Here is a 13,698-nt window from a genome sequence, read left to right as displayed (position 1 = left end):
TCCACCCGTTTTACTTCCTGCCTTTTAGACACAAAATGGGTGAATTGGGTGGGATGTGAAATAGGCTAATAGTCCCAAAACAAAAGAAGTTTGAAATCTGAAAATCTTCTGAGGCCACGCCCACCCAACGCTTTAATCACAACTCTGATCAACACACCAGACTAAGATGATATATTTCCAGATATATTTTTTATTTCATTAACAGAGCATGTGAACTTGTACATATGGGAAATTAATAATCAATCCATCCACATACAAAAATGTAGGCAAAATCCCCAAAAGCCAGATTGCCAACATTTTCTCCCCCTTACTCATCAGAAGTATTTGTGTGCACAACACATTTGTTGAGACAAACTGTGATAAGCAACAACACAAAAATACTCAACAATCTATTAAAGCTATTTAGGCTGTAAAAAATTCTACCTTTTCTGTATAGGGGAGACTCATGGGTACCCATTAAACCCATTTTCATTCAGAAATATCTTGAGGTGACAGGTCAAGGGACCCCTTTGAAAAAAAAATCCTCTGCCAAAATGTAGCCTTCATTTTGAGCGTTTTATTTTATTTTATTTTTTTACCTTTACATATCATCAGTGACATCATTGACGATGTCACTGATAATATTACCGATGTTGTACCGGAATTTGAATGTCTGGGGACCCTAGATTTTTGTGACATCAAAGTGGGGTCACAAGCCAAAAAAGGTTGGGAACCCCCTGCCCTAATGTGTGATGAGTGAAGCTGCCTGTGCTGGCGTTTGTGCCCAGATGCAGCGGTGCCACCCTGGGTCGGCTACAACGAGGAAGAGACCATCCAGCAGCAGATCCTGGCTCTGTCTGCCGTGAGTCACGTACAGATCCTACACGATGTCAGCATGTGTTCTCTCATGTCAGTTATAACACGGCTTTGTTGAAAGCTCATCTCTGATTGGCCGATAATCGCTCTCTGTGGTCTGTTTCACACCTGATCCTATCAGTCTGCAGTTAAAAAACATCTGGTCCATGAAGCTCCACCTTGTGTCTAAAACACATTAGTCTTTAGCTGCTGCACACGGTCCTGCTAGAGCTTTAATAGGTGGAATCTTGTCAATCACATTAGCTTATAATCAGATCATTTAAAGTCAACATTTTATTTCAAATGATTCATGTCCGATATTTTCCAACTCTCTTGACTGATGCCGATACCGATATTATTATTATTAATATTTATATATATATATATATTTATATTGATTGATTGATTGATTGATTGATTGATTGATTGATTGATTGATTGATTGATATTCCTGATATATGGTGCATCCCTAGTAAAAAGCGAGGCGCTGGTGATGTGTCTTCCTGTAGGACAAGAGGAACTTCCTGCGCGACCCCCCGGCCGGCGTGCACTTCTGCTTCGTCATGGAGGAGATGTACCCTCTGGCCACCGTCATGCTACAAGAAGACCAGCTGCTCAACCGCATGCGCTTCGACCTGGTCCCCAAACAGTCAGTAGGCCGTGTGTGTGTGTGTGTGTGTGTGTGTGTGTGTGTGTGTGTGTGTGTGTGTGTGTGTGTGTGTGTGTGTGTGTGTGTACGTGTGTGTGTACGTGTGTGTGTACGTGTGCGCGTGTGTGGTCTAATTAATGTCGCAGAGTTCCCACAGTCATGCAATACCTGGAAAACTGGAAAAGTCATGGAATTTCAATGTTTTGTTTTCCAGGCCTGGAAAAGTCATGACATTTGTAAAATCATTGAACGTTTTGGAAAAGTCATTGATTTTGTTGTGTGTAATGAAATTAATTGTTATGGGTAATCTTTTTTTTTTATAAACATTTGAATGGAAAATTCATGATTTCTTTTCCAATAGTTCCCATGCAATGTGACCGACTGCCTCTAAATCAATACCAGAGTATTACTAGACTGGACAAATAAGACACACCTCATTATATTTGATTTGAGTGATTCTCAATCATGAATTTTTATGGAAAATTCATGATTTCTTTCAATAGCTTCCATGTAATATGATGCCATGACTAAAGCACTAAAATTCCAAGTGCAAGTATGTTCCGCATATTTTAAGTCTGTTAAGCATATTTTAGACCATGGGAAAAAATACTAAAACTTAAAGTATAATAATAGCATTCATATTACAATAATCAAGAATGATAATAAAAACAACAGTAATAATACAACATTTATGCATATTTCAATCATGAGAGACCAGAGGGTAAGGTTAATCAGCAAGCTTTATTGGAGTATGGCATGGCGATAGGATTCATGGCCTGAAGCAGTATGGCATTAATTCTGATGGCGTGGCAGCATGGCAACTGACTCTTTGGCGTAGTGACTCTGAGGCAGGATGCCTCTCTTCTTGAGGCGGGAGGGCATCCGCTCGGAGAACCCCCCCCCCGTAGGGGGTTCTTCGGGAGTCAATACATTGGTGGTGGACTGGGGAGGTGGGTGGGGTGAAACGCGGCTTCCAGAGAAGGAATTCGATCAGCTTAGTGCGGCGCTGGAGGACAGGGAACAAGGACCGTGGGGCGCCCGGCGTGGCTATAAATACTGCCACGTCATGGCCTCGGTACTGACGACGTTAACGCCGTCATCTAGGCAAGTGCGTCACTACTGCACTGACGACATTAACGATGTCACGCTGGGATTACTGCGCTTGTCGTCACGCTAGGATTACGTGTGATGCTAAGGTGCTGTGTGTCTAGATTACGTGCGGCGTGGGGCAGCGTGACTGGTCTTCATCTTGAAACTAGGTCGAGACCATCATTTCAATCATGAGAGACCAGAGGGTAAGGTTAATCAGCAAGCTTTATTGGAGTATGGCATGGCGATAGGATTCATGGCCTGAAGCAGTATGGTATTAATTCTGATGGCGTGGCAGCATGGCAACTGACTCTTTGGCGTAGTGACTCTGAGGCAGGATGCCTCTCTTCTTGAGGCGGGAGGGCATCCGCTCGGAGAACCCCCCAAAAGAGAGAACCTGAAAGGCCGACCGGTCAGCTCGCCTCGCGATACGGCGGGCGCTGGGCGGAAGGCGACGCTTGTCGCCGGCCTGTTGGCTTGAGAAGGCGACGCTTGTCGCCGAATGGTTGGCTCGAACCCCGCTGGGCGGAAGGCGACGCTTGTCGCCGACCGGTTGGCTCGAGAAGGCGACGCTTGTCGCCGACCGGTTGGCTCGGGCGACGCTTGTCGCCGACCAGTTGGCTCGAACCCCCCTCGAACCCGCTTGTCGCCGAACGGTTGGCTCGAACCCCGCTGGGCGGACGGCGACGCTTGTCGCCGACCGGTTGGCTCGAGAAGGCGACGCTTGTCGCCGACCGGTTGGCTCGGGCGACGCTTGTCGCCGACCGGTTGGCTCGAGCCCCCCTCGAACCCGCCCCCCCCCCGCGAACGGTTGGCTCGAACCCCGCTGGGCGGAAGGCGACGCTTGTCGCCGACCGGTTGGCTCGAGAAGGCGACGCTTGTCGCCGAACGGTTGGCTCGGGCGACGCTTGTTGCCGACCGGTTGGCTCGAACCCCCCTCGAACCCGCTTGTCGCCGAACGGTTGGCTCGAACCCCGCTGGGCGGAAGGCGACGCTTGTCGCCGACCGGTTGGCTCGAGAAGGCGACGCTTGTTGCCGACCGGTTGGCTCGAGCCCCCCTCGAACCCGCCTCCCCCCCGCGAACGGTTGGCTCGAACCCCGCTGGGCGGAAGGCGACGCTTGTCGCCGACCGGTTGGCTCGAGAAGGCGACGCTTGTCGCCGACCGGTTGGCTTGGGCGACGCTTGTCGCCGACCGGTTGGCTCGAGCCCCCCTCGAGCCCGAACCCCCCCAAACAGGCTGCTCGACACGTGGAACACTTTGAGTGGTCTGCTGGGGTCTGGATTAGTGGTGTGGCTGCAGGCTGCTCGGCACCTGGAACACTTGCAGGCTGCTCGGCACCTAGAACACTGATTCGGGGAGTCCACCACCAATGAAATGCGAAGTAACGGCTATTGCGGGGAATGCAGGAATGGATGCCATGCTTACCATGTGACGCCTAGGGGAGGAGAGATCTTTGGGCGGACAATATGGTGGCCAGCTCTGGTCGGATGTAGGCCGCGTAGGCTGACGAGGACCAGCGGCCCATCTGTTGCAGGGAGGCGGAGGACACCCCTTGCGCGGCGGCTGATGTGGCCGCGCCGATCCTGAAGGAGTGGCCGGAATAGTGCTCCGCTGGGAGGTTGCACATCTGGAGGATCCGCTTGAGGTGGAGAGTGAACCAGGTTCCTGTCATGAGATGGTGGGGCGAGATGAGGAACAGGGGGGCGGGTGGGCCGGTTTGGGGTCGAATCTCTATGTAGCGGGCCATGGAGGCAAAGGGGCAGAAGGGGGAATCGTTGCGGGCGATGGTAATGGAGCAGGCTCTGCCCGCCTTGGTGTGCTTAAGGGAGAGACTATAATGATCGGGGTGAAAGCTTGGTCGGACCGGGTCACGTCCCGGGAGGGGTCGAACGACGCCGGGCATGTGAACTCGCCGACGCGGAGGAACCCATAGAAGGCTAGCAGGAACACGCACTCTAGGAGTGAATCTTGCAGGGGAGAGAAACAGCCGTCTCTCGTGCGCCCTAGAAGCTGCCGTAGCACGGGGAGGGTTATGGGACGCCTGGAGTCGGGGGCGGTCGGGAAGGCTTTGGCGATGCCCTTTAGCAGAGCTTTTATAACGGGGGCGGAAAATAGACTGGGAAATTCGGGGTCGTAGCGCCTGGCGTGGAATTGGATCCCCGCCACCATGCTACGGACGTAGGGGGGACGGAGGTGGCGGACGGATACGCAGAACGTTATGAAGGCACATACGTTGGGGATCAGGATTGGGACAACGGGGAGATTGAGCGAGGCACAGAAGAAAGCGAACGACCGCCAGGCGCCGTTGTAGGCTCTGGCAGTGGAGCTGGCCAGCCCCCCCGACCTTGAAACCCTGAGAGAGGCCGGTCAGTAAGTAATCGACGAATACGCGATTGGGGTGCTGGGAGAGTTCCTGGGCTAGGGCCGGGACGTCGATGGGCGTGGACGGGTGGCATTTTAGGGCCGTTGAAAGCCCGTTTTGTCCCTCTTGGTGTTGGGGTCCTGCCTCTGGGGGCGGAACCTTCGGGGGCAGATGGAGCGGGGGTGGGCGTCCCCGCAGTCGGAGCACACGTGTAGGAACGAACAGTTAGCGTAGTTACACGATTTCTCGTTGAAATTTCTGCATATTGGCGGGTAGTATGGGACACCCACCTGATGGCTCGAGACGGACCCGTTGGGGACCTGAGCCGTGCCGGTCGAGTGGGGAGCGCTGTCGCGGCTGGCGGGAGGCTGGAAGGCCGCTTTTGGGCAGAGAGGCGCCGTGTGCCCTGGTTCGCCGCAGGAGAAGCACGTGATCACCTGCCCTGCCCCTCCCAGCATCGTCATTAGGTCACCGTCCAGGATGGACCAGTCTACCCGGGAGTTAGCTTCGGAAATGCTCAGGGCGGCCTTGTGGGAGAACGCTTTGTGGTATTGGTAGAAGACGCCCCTCCCGAACCTCAAGGCGAGATCCGTTATTAATGCCAGATATCTGTCCAGCTCGGCTCGGCGTTCGGGGTACACTGTACAAATTACGTCTCGGAAAACTCCGAACGCGCTCGTGAACTCCGTTATGGTGAGGTCCCTGTGTAGGCGGGGGTCGGACAAACTTAGAACGCTGGTGTCCGCGCACGTGATTTTCTTGCTGCATTCCGGTGAGGGCAGGAGAATGCTGACTAGATTGACGTCCTGGCCCTGCAGGATTTTGGACTTTAGCTTGGGAGAGATGCCGGCCGACTGGGGGATGTAACGCTTACCGAAAGTAAACTCGGGCAGCGCTGAAGCCAGGGAATACATCTGGGCGGGAGGAGCCGGTGGCGCGCTGGGCTGGGCTGAGGCCGCCGCCGGTTGGAAGGGCTACATCTGAGCAGGTGGCGCGCTGGGCTGGGCTGAGGCCGCCGCCGGTTGGAAGGGCCACATCTGGGCGGGAGGAGCAGGTGGCGCGCTGGGCTGGGCTGAGGCTGCCGCCGGTTGGAAGGGCCACGTCTGGGCGGGAGGAGCGGGTGGCGCGCTGGGCTGTGCTGAGGCCGCCGCCGGTTGGAAGGGCCAGTATGGGTACGGTGTGGCGGGTAGGGCAGGCAGCATGCTGGGCTGCGCTGTGCCCGCCGCTGGTTGCCTGGGAAGGAATGGGTGAGTGGGGGGGGCGAGGAGCATGCTGGGTTCCGCTACTGCTGCCGCCGGTGGATAAGGCATAGGGGTTGGGTAAGGCATGGGGGTTGGGTCTGCGGGCACTGCTGGTTGTATGGGCACCGCCTGCTGGACTGGTGGCTGCGCTGGGCGCATGGCCTCCAGGCAAGCCTGGACCCCGCTAAGGGTCCCTGCTATAGAATGCATGGCTGCGGCCAGCACCCCCCCCTGCCGCCTGGGCGGGGCTGGGGGGCCTGCCGCGGCGGGTGGGAAGCCTGAAGGGATTTGCGGAGCTGTTGGCCTGCCATGTGCCTCAGGCGGGGCGGCTGAGCTCCTCGCGGGAATTTGAGCGGCGATATTGATTTTTGCGGCGATTTTTGGCACTAATGGCCTGCCGTATGCTTTGGCCGGGGCTGCTGCGCTCCTCACGGGGGCGCGCGTTTGCTTCCCTCCGCGCCCCCGAGTGCTCGTGCCCGGGCCCGGAGCGCTCTCCACTTCGTCCCTTGCGCGACTGCGAGTTGATACTTGTCCTCGTGACTTGGCACCGTTTGCTTTCTTTCCTCGGCCGCGCGCCCTACCTCCTCTGCGCGCCGGCCCCGCTTGTCTTCCCCTGGCGATGAGGTCCCCCGTCTGGGATGCGTTTGGTGCTGCCGAAGCCTGCTGCTGTCCGCTTGCCTGTTGCTGCCCGTGCCCGGGCGTGGATGGTTCGACGGGCAAGTCCTCGTCGGAGCTGGATGCCTCGAGCTCGAACTGGTACTGCGCCTCGAAGTCTTCGTTTTCACGGCCCGACATGATGTAGGAGCGAACGGTGAGTGGTCTCGTTAATGCGGATGGCTGGTATGAATGCGGGTGGCTTGATAGCAGGATCTGGAGGAATGGGCAGCTTGAGAAGTGAAACGCGGCTTCCAGAGAAGGAATTCGATCAGCTTAGTGCGGCGCTGGAGGACAGGGAACAAGGACCGTGGGGCGCCCGGCGTGGCTATAAATACTGCCACGTCATGGCCTCGGTACTGACGACATTAACGCCGTCATCTAGGCAAGTGCGTCACTACTGCACTGACGACATTAACGATGCAACAGGACAGGACAAGATTCCCGCCAGATTCTTGAGGGATGCAGCGGAGACAATTGCTCCATGTATAACATTTATCTTAAACAAGTCCATTGAAAAGGGGCAGTTTCCCACTGATCTTAAATCAGCCAGAGTTATTCCTATCTACAAAAAAGGAAACAAATTAGACCCGGGGAATTACCGTCCTGTCTCGATCCTTAGCACGGTGTCAAAGGTAATGGAAAGAATCATCTTTGAACAAATAAATGAATACCTGTCAACAAACAACATCCTGTATGAGTATCAGTCGGGGTTCAGAATATCTCACTCCACAGACACATGTTTGCTGTACCTGACAGACCAAATCAGAACAGAAGTAGACAAGGGCAGATATTGTGGAATGGTTTTATTAGATTTACAAAAAGCCTTTGATACCGTGAACCATGATATACTGTTATTCAAAATGAAGGCTATGGGTTTTAACAGTGCTTCGCTAAGGTGGGTAGAGTCATACCTAAGGGGGAGGAAGCAAGTGGTAGAAGTGAATGGCATTATGTCATCCTCACTAGTGCCAACTTGCGGGGTGCCTCAAGGGAGCATTTTGGGTCCAGTCTTATTTCTTTTATATGTCAATGACATGAAATCTGCCTGTGAATGTGACTTGCTTCTCTTTGCGGACGATGCGGCTCTACTGGTCTCACACCAGGATAAAGGGGAGGTAGAAATCATACTCAGCCGAGAACTACTCAGGATCAGTTGCTGGCTGGTTGATAACAGGTTGTCCCTCCACTTAGGTAAGACAGAAGCCATTCTCTTTGGTTCTACCATCAAATTGAGGAGGTCTCCGGGGTTTAGGGTGGTGGTGGGAGACGTAGAGGTCTCAGCTAGGGAGGAGGTCACATATCTGGGCTGTGTGCTGGACAACACCTTATCAGGAGAGAGCATGGCGCAGAGGGTAGCCAAAAAGGTCAACCAGAGAGTGAAATTCCTCTCCAGGATTTCCACCTATGTCAACAGGTACGCTCTGGAAATCCTAGCGGGAGCACTGGTTCAGTGTCAATACGACTACGCATGTTCCTCCTGGTACACCGGCATCGCAGTGTCACTGAAAAACAGGCTCCAGACAGCACAAAATAGATTAGTCAGACTCATTTTACAATTGAATCCTAGGACTCACCTACTACAGTCTCACTTCGACAGCCTCAAGTGGCTAAGAGTAGAGGAGAGAGTATCACAAATCAAACTCGGCATGGTCCACAGGATAGTTAACAATGCTGTCCCAAAATATCTTAGACATTACTTCACCAAGGTCAGTGACGTACATGGGCACGGCACTAGAGGGAGCCCCACAGACTTGGTCCCAGTAAAATGTAAAAGATGCATCGGCCAAAATTCCTTTCTTTACTCAGCGGCAGTAGCATGGAACAGTCTCCCAGCTGAGATTAAGACAATTAGCCCCTATCCCTCCTTCAAAGGTAAAGTCAAGAACTGGATCAGGAGAAATAGAACCTGGACTTAATGTGTTGTGTTATATTGTGGTATTATATTATTATATTATATATTATATTATATCTATATTATTATATAGTATATAATATTGTATGGTAATGATATGTAATGCTATAGTATATTATAAAATATTGTCCAGTATAGGTTCATGTAGGATGGATTTGATGGTAGCCAAGGTGACTGAGGTGGGGGGCGACCTGTTGTCGGCCAGCCAGTAACTGAGCCGGTGTCTCACTCGACCCTATATGTTATTAGATCCTATAGTATTTTATTTATTTTATTTATTTTATTTATTTTATTTGATTATTTTTTAAAGTATTTTTTTTTTTTTTTAGGATTTGATGGGTTTATTTTTTAATAGCACAAATTGTCTTTTATCTTATTTTATGCTTATTTTTATTGGTTATTCACTGTGCCCCACTTTCCCATATCATTCTCCCCCCTGCGTGGCAGGCACACCCACGCATTACCCTCAGACTCTGACAAGTGCTTGTGGCACTCACACTATCACACACTTACACACATCCAGACATACACACAACAGTACACATTATATAACAGTCATCATGAGGACCGCAATGGAAATAAGCTGTCAGCTTTATTGCGTTTTTATCCTTTTGATAATGGTGGGCCTGTGTATGTATATATGTATATTGTATATACTGTGTATTCATTATCAATAAAGAACTCAATCAATCAATCAATCAATCAATGTCACGCTGGGATTACTGCGCTTGTCGTCACGCTAGGATTACGTGTGATGCTAAGGTGCTGTGTGTCTAGATTACGTGCGGCGTGGGGCAGCGTGACTGGTCTTCATCTTGAAACTAGGTCGAGACCATCATTAGTCCAGAACTTTATCAAAATACCTCACTCAGTTTAGGACGTAAGTACCCTAAAGCTTTATTTTTACAGTATGGCACCTTTCAAAACCCCATAGACGTAATGTAGTATTGATCAATTCTACAATTAATATGTGATCAATAAAAATCATTATGACCTATCGTATCAGATGTGGACAACAGTGATTGGACGATATCTGACTCTTATTTAGAGCTCAATTATTTTGGTTTCTATGTCAATGTAACCCTGGTCCGGTCCATTATGATGACTCACCTGTGTTTGTGTTTATTTGTAGTGTGAAGGAGGAGGCGTTCTGGAGGAACTACTTCTACCGGGTGTCTCTGATCAAGCAATCGGCCCAGCTGACGGCGCTGGCAGCCCAGCAGCAGCAGAGGGAGGAGGGGGACAGGGGGGGCAAGGTCTCCCCTGAGGATGTCACCTTAATGTATATATATATATATATATATATATATATATATATATATATATATATATATATATATATATATATATTACACACATATCATTCATATCCTAGCCACTAAATAAAAATATATATATCATTTCTTTGCAGAAAATGTCAGACCAAAAACCCCACCTGTTTCCATCAGTGACATGCAGAAGGTAAGAGTGCTATACTGTGGATGTGGTGGTTGTGTATGCTCAGTATGTATACAAGTGGCTGAGGAAGAAGCTCTCTGTTTTCAGTCCCAGCCGGCCCAGGAGGAAGAGGAGGACATGTGTTCGAGTCCCGGGGTGTCGGAGTTTGTGAGCGACGCGTTCGACTCCGCCAACATCAACCAGGACGACCTGAAGAAAGAGATGGAGCAGCTGGTGCTGGATAAGAAGGACAGCCCCTCTCCTGAAGGTCGGCTTTCTGACACTTTTGTTTCATCCTTTAGGGAACTATGTGTCTGTTACATTTCTTAAGCTGGAAATGAGACAGATATCGTTTTGTTGTGTTGGTATTTCTGATGATTTTCTTTTCATGTTACAACATGTAAGCTGAAGAAGTAAGCTATGAACCAGGGAACCACTCTCTCAACAGAAGACGGCTTTAAAAGAACACTGTCAATCTATCGGCATTCAAGCTGCTGATAAAGACGATATTTTGTGCCGATGTTGCAGATTTTTCATTTAAAAAAAATCAAAAAATCAGAAGCAGTCTTGTTTCCCACCGAATGTTATATTTGGTAGGGTGGAAAAGCCTGGGAAAGAGCATTGAGGCCAAAAATGTAATTACATGTATATTAATAATAATAACAACTCTACTACTACTACTACTACTACTACTACTACTACTACTACGGCACTAGGTAGAGTGCATCATACCTCAGTCAGCCTTTCTAAGTGTCGTGGTGTTACGTGAATCCGTTTAGAAGTTAGGCTCCTTTTTGTGATTGCCACGCCCCCTTTTGGTCAGTGAAAGCAAGTTGAAAACAAGAGCTTCGATACCGGAAGCGAGGCGATATTACCTTCAAAATAAAAGCGCTAATTTATTAAAACCAATAGGCTACATAATGCTGCTGCTGGGTGTACAGACCAGTCAACTCACTATGGATTCAAATTGGCTTTTGGAAGGCACAACATTGTATGTTTATTTACAACAGGTTTCTCTGCAAATGTTTTCTTTATTTCCTCTTTGGTACTTGGGGGATTTCGGATCACACACAAAACATTGCGACAGTACTTTTATTTAAATGTCATTATTTTGACGGTTATAACCGGACGTTTCTGTTTTATTTAAATATAAATATAGTGTATAAAGAATAAGAAGCTAGTTGGCTGCGTCTTGGTGTCGGCTAAACACTGGATCAGCTTGTTACTGCATAGGCTCATAGTTTTTTCAATGGCTATTATGATATCCATCATATCAAAGATATACAAGCCTGATTTGATATCAGATTTTTAATCATAGTCAATATATCAGTGTTGTGTAAGTCATGATGTCATTTGGCCTGTTAATTTGGCTAACTAAAGCCATCTTACCACCTCTGTGGTGTGTCCCCTCCCCCCTCCTCCTCCCTCCTCCCTCCTCCCTCCCCCCCTCCTCCCTCCTCCCTCCTCCCTCCTCCCCCCTCCCCCTCCCCCTCCCCCTCCTCCTCCCTCCTCCCTCCTCCCTCCTCCTCCCTCCTCCCTCCTCCCTCCTCCCTCCTCCTCCCTCCTCCAGAGGAGCCGGCAGACTGGGAGAAGGAGCTGCAGCAGGAGCTCCAGGAGTACGAGGTGGTGAGCGAGGCCACAGACAGAGACGAGCAGTGGGACCAAGAGATCGAGAAGATGCTCCAGGCTGACAGCAGCTAGGGGGCGCTGCCTCTCCTCTGCACAGTCACTGATTTGCTGCCCCCCCCCCCCCCCATGGACGACTAGCAACCCATGCTGCACAAAGGGACTAAATATGATTCCCCTCTATATGTATGTATGTATATGATCCATACATATATATATGTATTGGCCGCTCTGGCCATCTTGTGATTGCTCTGCTTCTCTTTGGTTCTCAGCAATTGTGTGTGTTTGTGTCTTTGTTTTTGTCTTTTTTATTTATTTTTTGTTGTCTACTATGTCTCCTTATTGTACTGTTTGTAATGTCTGACTATGTTGGGACCCCCTCGAAAACGAGATGATACATCTCAAGGGGTTAATCCTAATAAAAATTTGAAATGAAATGTATATGATTACCATCTGTCCACTTGTATCCATGCTTCCGTAACTCAGGGTTCCTACGCAGGTCTGGAAAGTGAATAGTTTGGGGATTTGAAAAAAAAGTCTGTGAAAAGTATGGAAAATGTTGTAGTTCAGGTCCGATACACACACAATTCTAGCTTTGATCTTGTTCTAGACCCACTTTGAATACACAGCTTGTGTTGATGTGAAGAATAATGTTCAGATAGAGGGATGCTCTTATGAGCCGGCCACTGTCAGCATGCATTATATCAAATAGCTGCACCAACATCACATCTAGTCAAGAACATCGGCCATATGTGAAAGAAAGCATGTAGGAACCCTGCCGATCATCTCACATATTCTGATATTTCTTCATCAGACCATTGACCGATCTAGATCTAGGTCTGCGTTAATCATATTAAACACCAGACAACATCTTCAGAGGAAAAAGTATGTGATTTTCTTTGATTGAAAATGTGTAAGGAGGACCCTGGGACCTGATACAAGTTTGACATATGATTATATATTCTTGCTTTGCCCTGTTCATGAGAGCCATGTACTGAGGTGGAAAGCCGCTAGAGGGCGCTCCAGTACAAAGTGCCAGGCACTTTCTTCTGATGGGGGGGCTGTTTGAAATCCTAGATCCACGTCTGAGTTAAGTATCTTTCAGCTGCTGCTTGCAGGTGGTTTGTACAGTAAAGTCTGTAGTATAGTTACAGTACAGTAGAGTCAAATCTATGTCGATAAAGAGGATTGATTTGTGGCACTTTGCACAGCAGCACTTCAGACACTATTTCCCTTTCATTCTCCTTTCACATGTTTCTATTTCATTTGGACAAAGTTGGAAATGTGCGCATGTCTTTGTTCAGCTACACGGCTTGTTTCTCTGTAGCTGAAGTATTGTACATGTGTTCTCTATTTGATCTTTTCCTTCAATAAAGACTCAAATCTGTTACAAAAGCAACCAGGAGACTGTGGCTCAACTTGATACATACACGGTGGAAATAATGACTTCAGGGAGTATGAATGGAAGTTATAGGACATGTACATATATATATATATATATATATATATATATATATATAATATGCCAGATGGCTTGTTCACAGAACCATGTGGGAGCTCGTCTTTTGAAACGGTTTGTTGGAAAAGGGTGTGTGGGTTTAAAGAATCCCTGGGAGGTGATTGGATGAACCATCTGTCTATCAGCGCTCGCTTCTAGCTGTCGTCACATCTAAATCCCGCCCGCAGCTGCCTCTGGAACTTGTGATTGGTAACCAGGGTTGGGAAGTTTATTTTTAAAATGTAATCGGATACAATTAATAGTTACCTGTCAAAAATTGTAATCAGTAATCCAAGTATCACAATATAAAAGTAATGTAACTGATTATTCTACTTTTTGATTAGTATTAACAAATTTCCTCCTACTTGACTACTGGAGCTCCTCAGGACCC

The 13,698-nt window shown here is 49.0% G+C and overlaps 1 protein-coding gene and 1 pseudogene across 2 annotated transcripts in view; both read left to right on the top strand.

Annotated features, from left to right (window-relative positions):
• LOC310791010 (synapse-associated protein 1-like) overlaps positions 1-11,884 on the top strand; it is a 13,567-nt pseudogene extending 1,683 nt beyond the window's left edge. Inside the window, exons 4-9 of the transcript in view lie at positions 768-841; positions 1,344-1,483; positions 9,879-10,030; positions 10,158-10,207; positions 10,298-10,451; positions 11,754-11,884. The product of the transcript in view is annotated as a synapse-associated protein 1-like (transcript). The remainder of the gene's footprint in view (positions 1-767; positions 842-1,343; positions 1,484-9,878; positions 10,031-10,157; positions 10,208-10,297; positions 10,452-11,753) is intronic.
• LOC310791545 (uncharacterized protein) overlaps positions 1-13,698 on the top strand; it is a gene marked incomplete at both ends in the record, with an annotated part of 557,869 nt that overhangs the window by 291,016 nt on the left and 253,155 nt on the right. The gene's annotated exons all lie outside the window — the stretch shown is intronic.

The sequence above is a fragment of the Poromitra crassiceps genome (genome assembly GCF_964638095.1).
Source record: "Poromitra crassiceps genome assembly, chromosome: 16".
NCBI lineage: Eukaryota > Metazoa > Chordata > Actinopteri > Beryciformes > Melamphaidae > Poromitra > Poromitra crassiceps.
Note: the sequence above shows the minus strand (reverse complement) of the source record. Positions and strands in the feature narration are given on the sequence as shown.